General features: G+C 38.4%; 1 protein-coding gene across 1 annotated transcript in view; it reads left to right on the plus strand.

The window, feature by feature from the left end:
* Positions 1 to 12,858, plus strand: part of LOC126267346 (E3 ubiquitin-protein ligase MYCBP2) — a 1,244,949-nt gene that overhangs the window by 1,209,563 nt on the left and 22,528 nt on the right. The gene's annotated exons all lie outside the window — the stretch shown is intronic.

The following is a 12,858-nucleotide window of genomic DNA, read 5'->3' on the forward strand; positions in this document are numbered from 1 at the left end:
GTCAGTTTGGTTTTCAGAAAGGCTTTTCAACAGAAAATGCTATATATGCTTTCACTGATCAAATATTAAATGCTCTGAATAACCGGACATCACCCATTGGTATTTTTTGTGATCTCTCAAAGGCCTTTGACTGTGTAAATCATGGAATTCTTTTAGATAAGCTAAATCATTATGGTTTTTAGGGGGGCAGTGCACAAATGGTTTAATTCATACTTAACTGAAAGAATGCAGAAAGTTGAAATAAGTGGTTCATGTAATGTTAATACAACAGCTGATTCCTCAAACTGGGGTGCTATCAAGCACGGGGTCCGACAGGGTTCGGTCTTAGGTCCTTTACTGTTCTTGATATACATTAATGACTTACCATTCCATATTGATGAAGATGCAAAGTTAGTTCTTTTTGCTGATGATACAAGTATAGTAATAACATCCAAAAACCAAGAACTAAGTGATGTAATTGTAAATGATGTTTTTCACAAAATTATTAAGTGGTTCTCAGCAAACGGACTCTCTTTAAATTTTGATAAAACACAGTATATAAAGTTCCGTACAGTAAATGACACAACTCCAGTAATAAATATAGACTTTGAACACAAGTCTGTAGCTAAGGTAGAATTTTCAAAATTTTTAGATGTGTCCATTGATGAGAGGCTAAACTGGAAGCAACACATTGATGGTCTGGTGAAACGTCTGAGTTCAGCTACGTATGCTATTAGGGTTATTGCAAATTTTGGTGATAAGAATCTCAGTAAATTAGCTTACTATGCCTACTTTTATTCACTGCTTTCGTATGGTATCATATTCCTGGGTAATTCATCGTTGAGTAGAAAAGTGTAATCAGAATAATTGCTGGAGCCCACCCACGGTCATCCTGCAGACATCTATTTAAGGATCTAGGGATCCTCACAGTAACCTCACAGTATATATATTCACTTATGAAATTTGTTGTTAATAATCCAGCCCAGTTCAAAATTAATAGCAGTGTGCATACTTATAATACCAGGAGAAAAGATAATCTTCACTATGCAGGGTTAAATCTGTCTTTGGCACAGAAAGGGGTAAATTATGCTGCCACAAAAGTCTTTGGTCACCTACCAAACAACATCAAAAGCCTGACAGATAGTCAACCAACATTTAAAAATAAATTAAAAGAATTTCTAGTTGACAACTCCTTCTACTCAGTGGCTGAATTTTTAGATATAAATTAAGGGAGGGAAAAAAAACTAACTTAAGCATTAGTGTCATGCAATGTTTTGTGTAATGTAATATCTTGTACAGACATCTTTCATTAACCTGACATGTTCCACATCATTACGAAGTGTCGTATTCATGATCTATGGAACAAGTATTAATCTAATCTAATCTAATCTTTCCGCTGGTATACTTCAGATACGACCAGAATCTCTTTGGATTTTCTATCAGATTTTGGGAAGAATTTCATTCTGGAAACTGTTGAAAGCATCTCGCATTAAAGTTTGTGCTACATTTTGAGCTTCTATAAAACTTTAACTGGATTGGGGCTTTTGCATTGTTTGAAATTTGACATGCTTTTTTCATAGCTTTTGCAACAGTGTTCCAACCTTCTTTGTGTATCATGATGGATCAGCACCATCTCTTATTAGTTTATTTGGTATATATCTCTCAATTGCTGTCAATACTATTTCTTTGAATTTAAACCATATCTGGTCTACACTTACATAATCAAATTGGAAGGAGTGGATATTGTCTCTTAGGAAGACCTCATATGAATTTTTATCTGTTTTTAAAAATAGATGTATTTTGCATTTATTTTTTGTGGGTTTTAATGTTGTGGTATTTAGTCTTGCTACAACAACCTTGTAATCACTAAACCCTGTATCCATCATGATGCTCCCTATTTGCTCAGGATTATTTGTTGCAAAGAGATCAAATATGTTTTTGCAACCATTTACACTTTTAGTGGACTCCTGAACTAATTGTTCAAAATAATTTTCTGAGAAGGCATTCAGAACGATGTCAGATATGTTTTATGCCTACCATTGACTGTAAACATGTATTTTTGCCAACACATTGAGGGTAGATTGAAGTTACCAACTGTAATTGTATGAGTGGGATACCTATTTGAAATGAGACTCAAGTTTTCTTTAATTGTTCAGCAACTGTATATTACGAGTTGCAGGTTGGTAAAAGGAAGTAAATATTAATTTATTCCTGTTGTCAAGTCTAACCTGTGCCCTACTAACTCGCATGAACTATCTACTTCAATTTCACTACAAGGTAAATTATTTCTGATTGCAATAAACACTCCACCGTCAACTGTATTTAATCTGTTTTTCTGAACACAGCTAAGTCTTTAGTAAAAATTTCAGATGAGCTTGTTTCTGACTTTAGCGAGCTTTCCATGCCTGTAACGATTTGAGCTTCAGTGTGTTTTATTAGTGTTTGGAGCTCAGTTTCTTTTGCAGCAGAGCTACAACAATTTATGACTACAATACCAACTGTTTCTAGCTCTAGCTCCAGCCCCCACTACCACCTTAGCTGCTTTCTGTGCATAATGGACTCCCGATCTATTAAGTACAACCTGGAAACCCACTGCCCTATGGCACAAGTTGAGGAATCTGCTGCCTATATGGTCAGAGAACCGTGTGAGCCTCTGATTCAGACCCTCCACTAAGCCCTGTATCAAAGGATTACAGTCAGTTCTGTCAACGATGCTACAGATGGAGAGCTCTGCCTTCCTCTCACGAGGAAGACTGGCAGGGCAAGCTTTACCATTTCAGCTAGGCACCTGAAACCAGAGAGCACCTTTTCCTATCCAAAGTGACACATACCATTAGTATCAACATGAGCCACCACCTGTAGCTGGCTGCACCCTGTGCTCTTCATGGCACCCAGAAGCACGGTTTCCACATCTGGATTGACTCCTTCCAGTATGCACAAAGAGTTCACACTGGATACCTCCCCCTCTTTGGTTGCCATATCCCTAAGTGGCCCCATTATTTGCCTACTGTTGAAGCTCCCAACTACCAGTAATCCCACCCATTGTGAATGCACAGGCCTTGTTAGCTGTTAGGCTTCAGGGAAAGTGAATGCATCTGTCTCAGGGACTTCATTAGTCACAGATGACACCCAACACCTGTTCATCAGATGAACTGGGAAGGCCCTCCGAAGTCTTTTACTGCCCACCACATCTTGCAGTGACCTCCACTCGACCACAGATGAAGGGTCAACTTCAGTATGGGCAATTCCTGGGGCAGTCAAAGTAGTCAACCAGTCAGGGAAATGTGGGATGTGCTGGATACCCCATGGATCCCAACACCCAGCTCTCCGCCATTTGGCAACAGCCTCAAGCTGTGTGGTCTTCCTCTGTAGTTGTTATTTCTCACACTTCCATTCATTACCAAATTAAATATTCTTAATGCCTTGGGAAGTGTCCTGTCAATGTACCCCTTCTTTTTGTCAAGTTGTGCAACAAAGCTCTTCTCTCCCCTGTTCAGTGCTGTACCTTTTCATCAATCTCTTGATTTATAGTTGAGTAGGTGCAAGTTGATCCCTGACAGTTGCAGTGGACTGGGCATGGCAGCTTCATGCCGCTGTGTCAACCAATAACGTAATGCGATTCTGTAAATGTCTCTATGGCAACACGTCATTGTTATCACAGCTCTGTAGACGGCTTCTGTTATCACCTGCAGTTGAAAGCTGGCAAGTGCTGCGAGCTGTCAGGGATCTTCTTATACTTTATTGACTATAGTCATTGTGATCTTCAGCATTCATCTATAACACCATATTTAAAAAGCTTCTTTTCTTCTGCTCTTGTTTGTATTACTAATCGTGCACATTTTGCTTCCTTATAAACCTACGTTCCAGTTTATCAGATATGATGTTTCACCATGTCTGACTCATGAAAGATGAGTCTGTCAACAAAAATCAACTTCATGCAAAGATATATTCATATATATGTATGTGGAGGTCTGTAGAAAATCAAAGATTAATTGTTCATCCTTGGGGCTCAGCACTTGTGTATCACCCTTGAGGCTCAGCACTTGCAACAGCTGCACTTAGTATGTTTTCAGAAGATGATATTTCCAAAGAATGAACCATACTATTGGCAGTCTTACATGCAATATATAGCTGGTTTATACTGCCAATTTGTTACGGCTCCTGCAGAAAGTTTCTCTTACAGACTGCGTCTTTTTGCTGGTAGTCCTGGATTCCCTGCATTATTCATAATGCAGTAGCGGCCAGTCATTCTGAATTTGTTGTCGCTCATACATTGTTTTGTCTATTCCAACTTCTGCCTACTATCTGATATGAAATACAAGGGCTCCCCCTCCCTTGAGGTCCAATCAGTTGTGGAATTAAAACCAAAATGGTATGAAATATGAGGTCCAGCTGGTCATGAAATTAAAATCCCAGTGAAGCTTTGCGTACATGTGTTGCACATTATCTGTACTGTGCTTGTTGACTGTGGCTCATTGCATTTGTCAGTTCTGAATGCACATTGAGCAGCCTAGAACAATAGAGTCTCCCGCTAAGTATGAAATGTGTACTGTCTTTCAATTTCTTTATTCTGAGGGGGCAATACAACCAAAATTCATTGAGGAATGAGTAATGTAAACGGCAAAATTTTCGTGAGTGACAGCAAAGTGTGGCAGTGGTGCAGGAACTGTGAAGCAGGACATAAAACATGAATATGATGCACACAGTTAGGGAAAGAAGCAAGTGTCAACTGATGATCTTGTTCAGTAGGTTATTTGAGAAAATCATTAGTTCATTGTTGGTATTGAGTAATTTGTTTCTATAAATCTCAATGCAACTCTCTGGTGTCATCATGAGTGAGAGGCTTCGGTACCACAGATTGTGCTTGAGATGGGTTCTGAAGTGTAACATTTCTGCATTGCTACCATGATCAAGAATACTTTTTGAACAGAATTGTCTTGGGGAACAATGCAGTAGTCCATTTGGAAAATGAAGGAACAGTAAAACATTGCAGACAGGTGGGTCCATTCTCGTTCCCCAAATAAAGCAAAGAAGTACAAGTGAACATTCTCCATCATAAAGTGTATGGCTACAGTGTTTTGGGACCAAAAAGCAGTTTTCTTGGTGGAATTCAAGGAACATGGTGTGATGACCATTGCAGCCTCATATAGCGTGACTCTTCAGTGTCTATGAAGAGCAATTAAGAGCAAGCAAAGCAGAATGTTGTCATCAGGCATGGTCCTTCTTCGTGACGATGCTTGGCCACACTTTGCAGCTTCAACAGAGACACTCCTGGACCATTTTTTGATGAGAAGTGTTTGATACCTGTAACAACACCAACACTTGACTCCCTCTGATTTTCATCTCTTTGTTCATGTGAAATGCTGCTAGGACAGCATTTGGCACAGACTATGTACTGCAGACCAGTGTAGAAAATTGGCTGATAGCACAGGCAGGTGCTTTCTATGATGGGAATGCTGAAAAGTTGGTATCATGCTAGCACAGATACCTAAGTCAGAGAGGTGACTATGTTGAGAAGTAATTGGAAGGTGTAGCTAAATGTCGCAAATGAAACATTTTTAATTTTCAATGGTGATTCCATTTTGCAACTGATCAGCCCTTGAAAAAAATGTTGTCTTCATATCCACTGGACCATAACGACTGACACACATGGTGAATTATAGTTCGTAAACTGCATATATGCCTCCTATGTTGGCCATATTTTGAAACAACTGATCTTAGTGATGCACTATTTAATTGTACACCAGTGTAAATTAAAAATCAAAATATCCTTCAACTGATGTACTAAGATTTGCAGTGTCTCTTGCATTTGCAAACAGTTATACTTATTTCAAAATAAATTCATTGAATGTGAATAACTTGGCTTCAGTTGTGCTGGTGACATATAGAAATTTGTGCCAGACTGGGACTTGAACCCAGACTTCCCACTTATTGCGAGTGGATGCCTTAGCCATTAGGCTGTCTGTGAATGCCTCCTTGATGACGCAAAGTTCCAGATATCACATTGTCTACATCCCTATGCCATAGTCCTCTATATTGATCACTGATAGGTAGTACATCTATACCTAACACAGGTGAATCCAAGTTATTCACATTCAGCAAATTTATTTTGAAATAATTTTGGTTGGCCATCTTTTGTCAGTGATGTTTGTGCATCCAGACATACAAGTAAATTTTGCATGCCAAGGCAGGCAGAAGATGATAACATCATAATTCTTGATTCCTCATAGTCTCATTCTGACTGGTGCAGGAATACTGAGTATAACTGCAAGCACTTAGCGAGGAATGTTGGAGCCTATTGTATAGTGATGTAAACAGTGTGACATATGGAAGTTTAAGTCGTTATGGGAAGCACTAATTGACAGCCTAATTATTGAGATGACTGCTTGCGATAAGCAGGAAATTTGGCTTTGACTCTCGGTCCAGCACAAATTTCACACATGTCGCCAATAGGTAGTATGTCAGTACTTAACACAGCTGAAGCCAAGTTCTTCACATTCAGTGAATTTATTTCAAATTAATTATGGATGTCTGTCTTTCATCAAAAATGTATGTTCATCCACACATGTAAGAAAAAGAGTTATAATATATTTGGAAACTGTCGAGGTCCATATGAAGAGCTCTGTGTTTTAAGAAATAAATGATGTTTCTATTAATTTTCTTGGAAAGTGAGCGATTAATAGTGCTTTGCTTTTGAGGGCACCATTATATACACAAAGAATAACAGGTTACATAATCAAATTGTGCAATGAAATATATTTAATGTTATTTTTCTGCAAAACTGTCCATTTATCAAAACTAAGTATTACAAGTTTAAAGTAGTCACTGATTATTTTGAGAGAGAAAGGGGGGGGAGGGGGGAGGACTAACTGAGTGTTCTTCACAGGAGAATTTGTTGGTCATCTGTGCTAGTTTTCACATGCTACATAGTCCATTTTCTGTAATTATTGTTTTGTCATCTATTAGTCACTTCTGTATCTACTTCATAAAACTTATATCACTATCACTATTAAGCAGATCGCTGGAATCTCTAACAGTTATTGCTATTGATGAAGTCTGCAATCAGTCGATGTTTCCCATTTTGTAGACACATTGTAGAGTTTGGAACATGGGTTAACGAATCCAAAGCTGCTGCATGTGGGAATGGAAATTTAAAAAAACTTTAAGTTGTCTGTTGAGCTAGATTGCCACTATGTCCTGAATTCTATCATCTGAGGGAACCAAAATTTCATGCTGCTGGGTGAAACAAACAATGTGGTTGCATGTTGTCAGACATTGCAGTTTCTATGCAGATCCATTCAGTATAAGTGAAGAAGCACGCTTTCATCAGGTGTCATTCTGCCACACAATATTGCACAACCACATGCTGCTATTACAACCCAACCCAACAATTTACTCAGTAACTGAAATAGGAGGTGACAGATAAGCCACTCTATAGACTGGTTGTGGCCGCAATGACTTCCACCTTTCTCAAGAGATGAAGTAATGATTGGATAGATGACCATTCACATCAAATAAGGAGGTGCAGAGATTCACAGTGATATAGCATGCCAGATAGACTTTTTGCAGAGAGGATACAGAAGCTCATACAGTATTTTGTTACTAGTATCTCGATTGCCATACAACAATGTGCAACTGCATGCTGCTGTATCAGTCCATCAACTTATGCAATTACTGAAATGGGAGGTGGAAAAATAGTCATCAGCATCTGTACCTAAGGTCTTCCTGATAGCCGTACTTCTTTTAATGCTTGGTACTGCTGAAGATGGGCAGTTGGGGGAGGGAGGGAGGGGGGACAATACAATTACGTTTGGCCCTGCTGAAGATGCGAGGATATGGGGGGAGGGCAATACAGTTACTGCCAGGATCAGTCAACTATTTTTTGATGTATATCATCATGAATAAAGTGCTGTGTTACTATGAATAATGTCTGCATGTTTTTTTTTTAGCTTCAGTTACGAAGTTTAGTCCCTGTTGCCTTGATTCTGTGTGGGCAGTGTTATCATCTTCAACTTCTATTTAATTGAAGCTGCTTCATAACATACATGTTTCCATTAAAATAAAAAGTTCTTGGTCTGTAACACTTAGGAATGTGATGTTTGTAAGCATCATTACAAGTCATTGTGCTCATTGCTTAGAGTCGTGACCCCATGAACCAAATGTCTGCATCGCTCCCTTAGAACCTGTTGAAGAGGTAGACCCAAGATCTTCTTTATCTGATCACTCCACTTGTTTGCTGCTCTTTCTTTTTGTCTCTAGCCATTGATCTTCCCTTCTGTGATTATTTTCTCCAGGTTTGCTCCATCTCTTCTCACAAAGAGACCAAAGAGAATTTTTTGGTTGACACAAGAAGAAAAGTATGTGGAGATATTGAATTGCTCAGTTAATGGATACATTTATTCTTCTTTCATTCTATTTTATACACAGCAACCTTTGCCAGCACCAAAGCTGAAATGCATTGATGCACTGTTTATCTCTAGCTTCAAGGGTCCATGTCTCGCAGCCATAAAACAACATGGAAAAAAAGTGTGTTTCAACAAGCTAGACCTTTGTGATGTTCATTATTGCTCTGTTCTGCCAGATCTTGGTGACATAGCCAGCTGCCCTATTGTGATGTGTCTTCTTATCTCATCTTCACATGTCACAGGTGGTTGATCCAAGATAGATGAAAGAATGAACAACTTTCAGTTCGTTTAATCGACCTGTGAGTTGAACCTGTACTCCTTGATCAATTATCATAAGTTTGGACTTGCTGAGATTTGGATCCAATTCATAAGACAGACCTATGTCATTTGTTTTTGTTAATAGCTCAGCAAGTTCATCTTTGCTGCTGACTAAAAGCATGGTGTCATCAGCAAATTGGAGGTTGTTAATAGTTCTACCAAACATGCCTTTAGTCCACCCATCAAGAGCATTCCTAACGACATGATCTGTATAAATGTTGTAAAGTTGGTAAATAGAACACAATCCTGTCTGACACCTTTTGATACACTGAAGAAATCAGACATACAGGCACTTGTCATCACAGCTTCAAGGTGATTACTATATAGACTTCTGATCAGTGCTGTCAAATGTTGTGGGAACCCAAACTCTGCTAGCAACTTATCCCAGACAACACAGTCAAAGGTTTCTCTTTAGTCAAGAATGCAAATGAAGGCAGGAACACAGAACTTTCACAATTTCTCGGTTATTTGTTGTATAATTTAAAAGGCGATAGTGTCTGCAGATGCAGTGAATTTTTTGAATGATTTCTTGAAGCCCTCAGCTGCCATTCTCTTTATTTAGTGTACAATTGTACAATTTCTGCCTTTGGCCATTTTCAGGTATCTAAAACGGGTGTTTCATACATTGGATACATTAGTGACACTTGTGATTTTGATGTAGGAAAAGTAATATCTATCGATATAACAGGCACATTACAACTTACTTTATGGGTGATTTTTTAGTAACAGATTATGTCATATACGTTGTTGCTCATATGACATCATGTTATGCTCATAAATCAGTTTGAGGCGTTTCCGCTATTTTAGGAGCATGCTACTTTCGAGCAGTTGTTGCAATGTTCTTACATATAATGTTCTTAACACCAGGAAGATTATAATTATTTTACAGGAATTTGCTACTTAACTTACATATGCTTTTGTTCTGTTATATTTAATTATAGTTCATCATTGGTGTAAATATGACTGTATGTAATTTCTTTAAAATAACTTGTAAATATTTGTTCTCTCATTGTAGGAGCATGCCATTTTTGAATAGTGGTACAAAGCTTCGACATATCACAATCACAGTATTCTAATGATACAGTACTGAGAACCATGAGAGTCTAGTAAAAACTGCTTTATGGTTGTGTGATGTTTCACATTACAGTCATATTTTTTAATGAGTGTAGCAATAATTTTACATTCCATGATTCTGTAATGCTTTGCTGTGGAATTGGTAGAAAGTTGTCTAGGAATTTCCCATTTCACAGGTCTTTTTGCTCATTTAAAATTCTGCCTGACTGATCTTTTAGATGTATGTAGATTTCAATTTCTTCCATTACATCCATGACTTTTCCTTTCTGTAAATTATGTAATATTTGAAATGATCCATCTGTATTAGGTATTTTGTGGTTGGTGTCTTTTAAGTGTGCAGCAAATGTGGATGGGCTATTGTCGCTTATTGTCATGTCTTCTATAAAATAATTATAATCTTCCTGGTGTTAAGTATGTTATATATAAGAGCTTTTCAACAACTGCTCAAAAGTAACATCTTCCTAAAACAGTGTGAACACCTCAAACTAATGTATGAGCATAACATGATGCCATAGGAGCAACGGCGTATAGGACATAATTTGTTACTAAAAAAATCATCCATAAAGTAAGTTGTAATGCGCCTAGTATATTGATAGATATGACTTGTTCCTACATCGAAATCACAAGTGTCACTAATGTATCCAATGTGGGAAACTGCCATTCTAGATACTTGAAAATGGCCTAAGTCCGAAATTGTACAATCATATAGTAAATAAAGAGAATGGCAGCTGACGGCTTCAAGAAATCATTCAAAAAATATTTGTTGTATGTTGAGTATCAAAACCTGCTTGTTCCGTGGATATGTAACACCGAATGTATGGCTTCAAATGCTCTTTCAGGATGTAGTGCAAAATTTTGCTTGCATGGGATATGAGAGCAATGGTTTGGTAGTCAGAGTAATTCCTGATTGACCCTTTCTTGTGTAGTGGGATGGAGATGGACGTCGACCAGTCTTCTGGCCATTCCCCAGTTTCTCATATTCTTGTACACATTGAATGCAGTACACAATACCTTCCTGCTGCATTTCTTTGAGCATTCCACAAACTATCTTCTCTAAACCAAGAGATTTATAAGTCTGCAGGCGTTTTATGCATTCTCTATTTTGCTGCTTAAGATTGTAGGTTCCAATATAAGTTGGTCAAATGCTTCACTTTCCCTATTGTTGTTAGTCCCAGAACACAGCTTTTCACAGTACTGTTTGCACCTTGCAACAGTTTCTTCCTTGTTTCCAATAGGGTTGCCATTCTCATCATGCCACCCACTTATGAGGATGTAATTCATCTACTTGACTGTGATTGTGATGTTGTTCTATCTCATCACAGATCCCATGATGAAGTGTGATCTATTCTTTCTGCAATTCCATTGTATTTCTCTGCACAGATTCTGATATCTGTCTTGATCCTGAGTCTTCTTCAGACTGCTTCTCTTCAATTAATTGTCATGTGGACTGTGATACCCGAGGGTGTTTTGTATTTCTGGTGTCAGAAGTGATAAGAAAATGACCTCTTTCAGTTGGTTCCATGTTTGTGATGCAGGTGCATCATCTTTTTCAAGACTAATGTTATAGAATTTTGATCTTACAAGCTCGCCAAATTCTCTAAAAGCTTCCTTGTTTGTAAGTTTGTCTTTCTCCACTCTTTTTGGCAGATTTGAGCTTAATCCGCATTTTTATGGACAGCAGATTATGATCATTTGCACAGTCACCTTCAGGAAATGTCTTACAGTCCATGCCAGAAGCTTCCCAATGTCTTCACCCTAGGGTGAAGTCAGTCTGCCTTCTAAATCAATCACCATGTGATATGCAAGTAGTGTATAGTCATCTTAGGTGATGTTGGAACATAGTGTTATAGATAGTCGTTACACAGAAATCTGGTAAGAACCTCTCACTGAGACCATAATGTCCAACCACAGATTTTAAGTGTGTGTCTTAGGTAGTAGCTCCAGAAGTCTCCTTGAATTATTACCTGTCCTTTGTTAGGGATCATGTTAAGGAGTTGTTCCAGTTGTTCATAGACCTCCTCTGTTCCTCATCTGACATTGCAGCAGTAGGAGCATAGATCTGGATGATGTTGAGTGTACATGCGGAAGCATTTGATTTTATCAAGATGCCTCTCTCGTTAATGGGTTCATAACTGAGATCACAGTTGTTCAGATTTCTTGGAACAACTATTGCAACATCATATCTACATTGGTCACTACTACCTGAAAAATACACGGTGCTGCTTCCTTGCGTCATGAAATGGCAGCTTTCTCTCCAGTGATTCTCACAAAGCCCAAGAATATTCAGGTCATTTGAACTCATTTCTTTTCTCCTATAGCCAGTTTTCCTGTCTTACGCAGCCCCTCCACATGCCATGCTGCAATCTTTCTTAGCATACACAGGAATAATTTGCACTGTGGTGTTGGTCTAAAGACTTTTTTCAATCCTGCTCCTCTCCCTCTCTGGTGATCTGATAGGGGGACTTGGAGTGCCAGATGATTTAGAATTGAGCAAAACCATTGGGCTCTCATGGGAAAATTTCATTGGTGGTTTCCTGTTGCCTTCCACTGACTGACCTCTATTCCTGTGTGCTCATCAACTCAGTTTCCCACTGGGGTTGGTTAGCCAATCTTCCGCTAAGTTGCTTGGCTTAATAGGGGCACCACATGTAAGTAGGAAGTTGGAGAATTGAGGTAATACAGACTAAGAGAACTCTCTTGCTGAGTTCTTATAATCATGTATCACCCCCATTTTTTCTTGCCAGTCCACACACACACACACACACACACACACACACACACACACACACACACAATGCACCACCTTTTGCACTCTAGGACACAGTATATAATGTCACCGTCACACCATTTTAAGGTCCATTTAGGCTTCAGATAATAATTTAATAATTTCTTTGAGGAATCAAACTTGAGAACGCCAAGTAATAGACAAACTTTATGTAACTACAGACATATTCATGCTATATACAACAGAATTTTATAGTAGCATAACTTGTGGACTGGTATGGTCATCATTTACACATGTTTGCATACATCAGGCAATATCATGATGATACAGTGTTTGGTAACCAATATGTTTAATAAA

This window comes from Schistocerca gregaria, chromosome 4 (genome assembly GCF_023897955.1).
Source record: "Schistocerca gregaria isolate iqSchGreg1 chromosome 4, iqSchGreg1.2, whole genome shotgun sequence".
NCBI classification, from domain to species: Eukaryota; Metazoa; Arthropoda; class Insecta; order Orthoptera; family Acrididae; genus Schistocerca; species Schistocerca gregaria.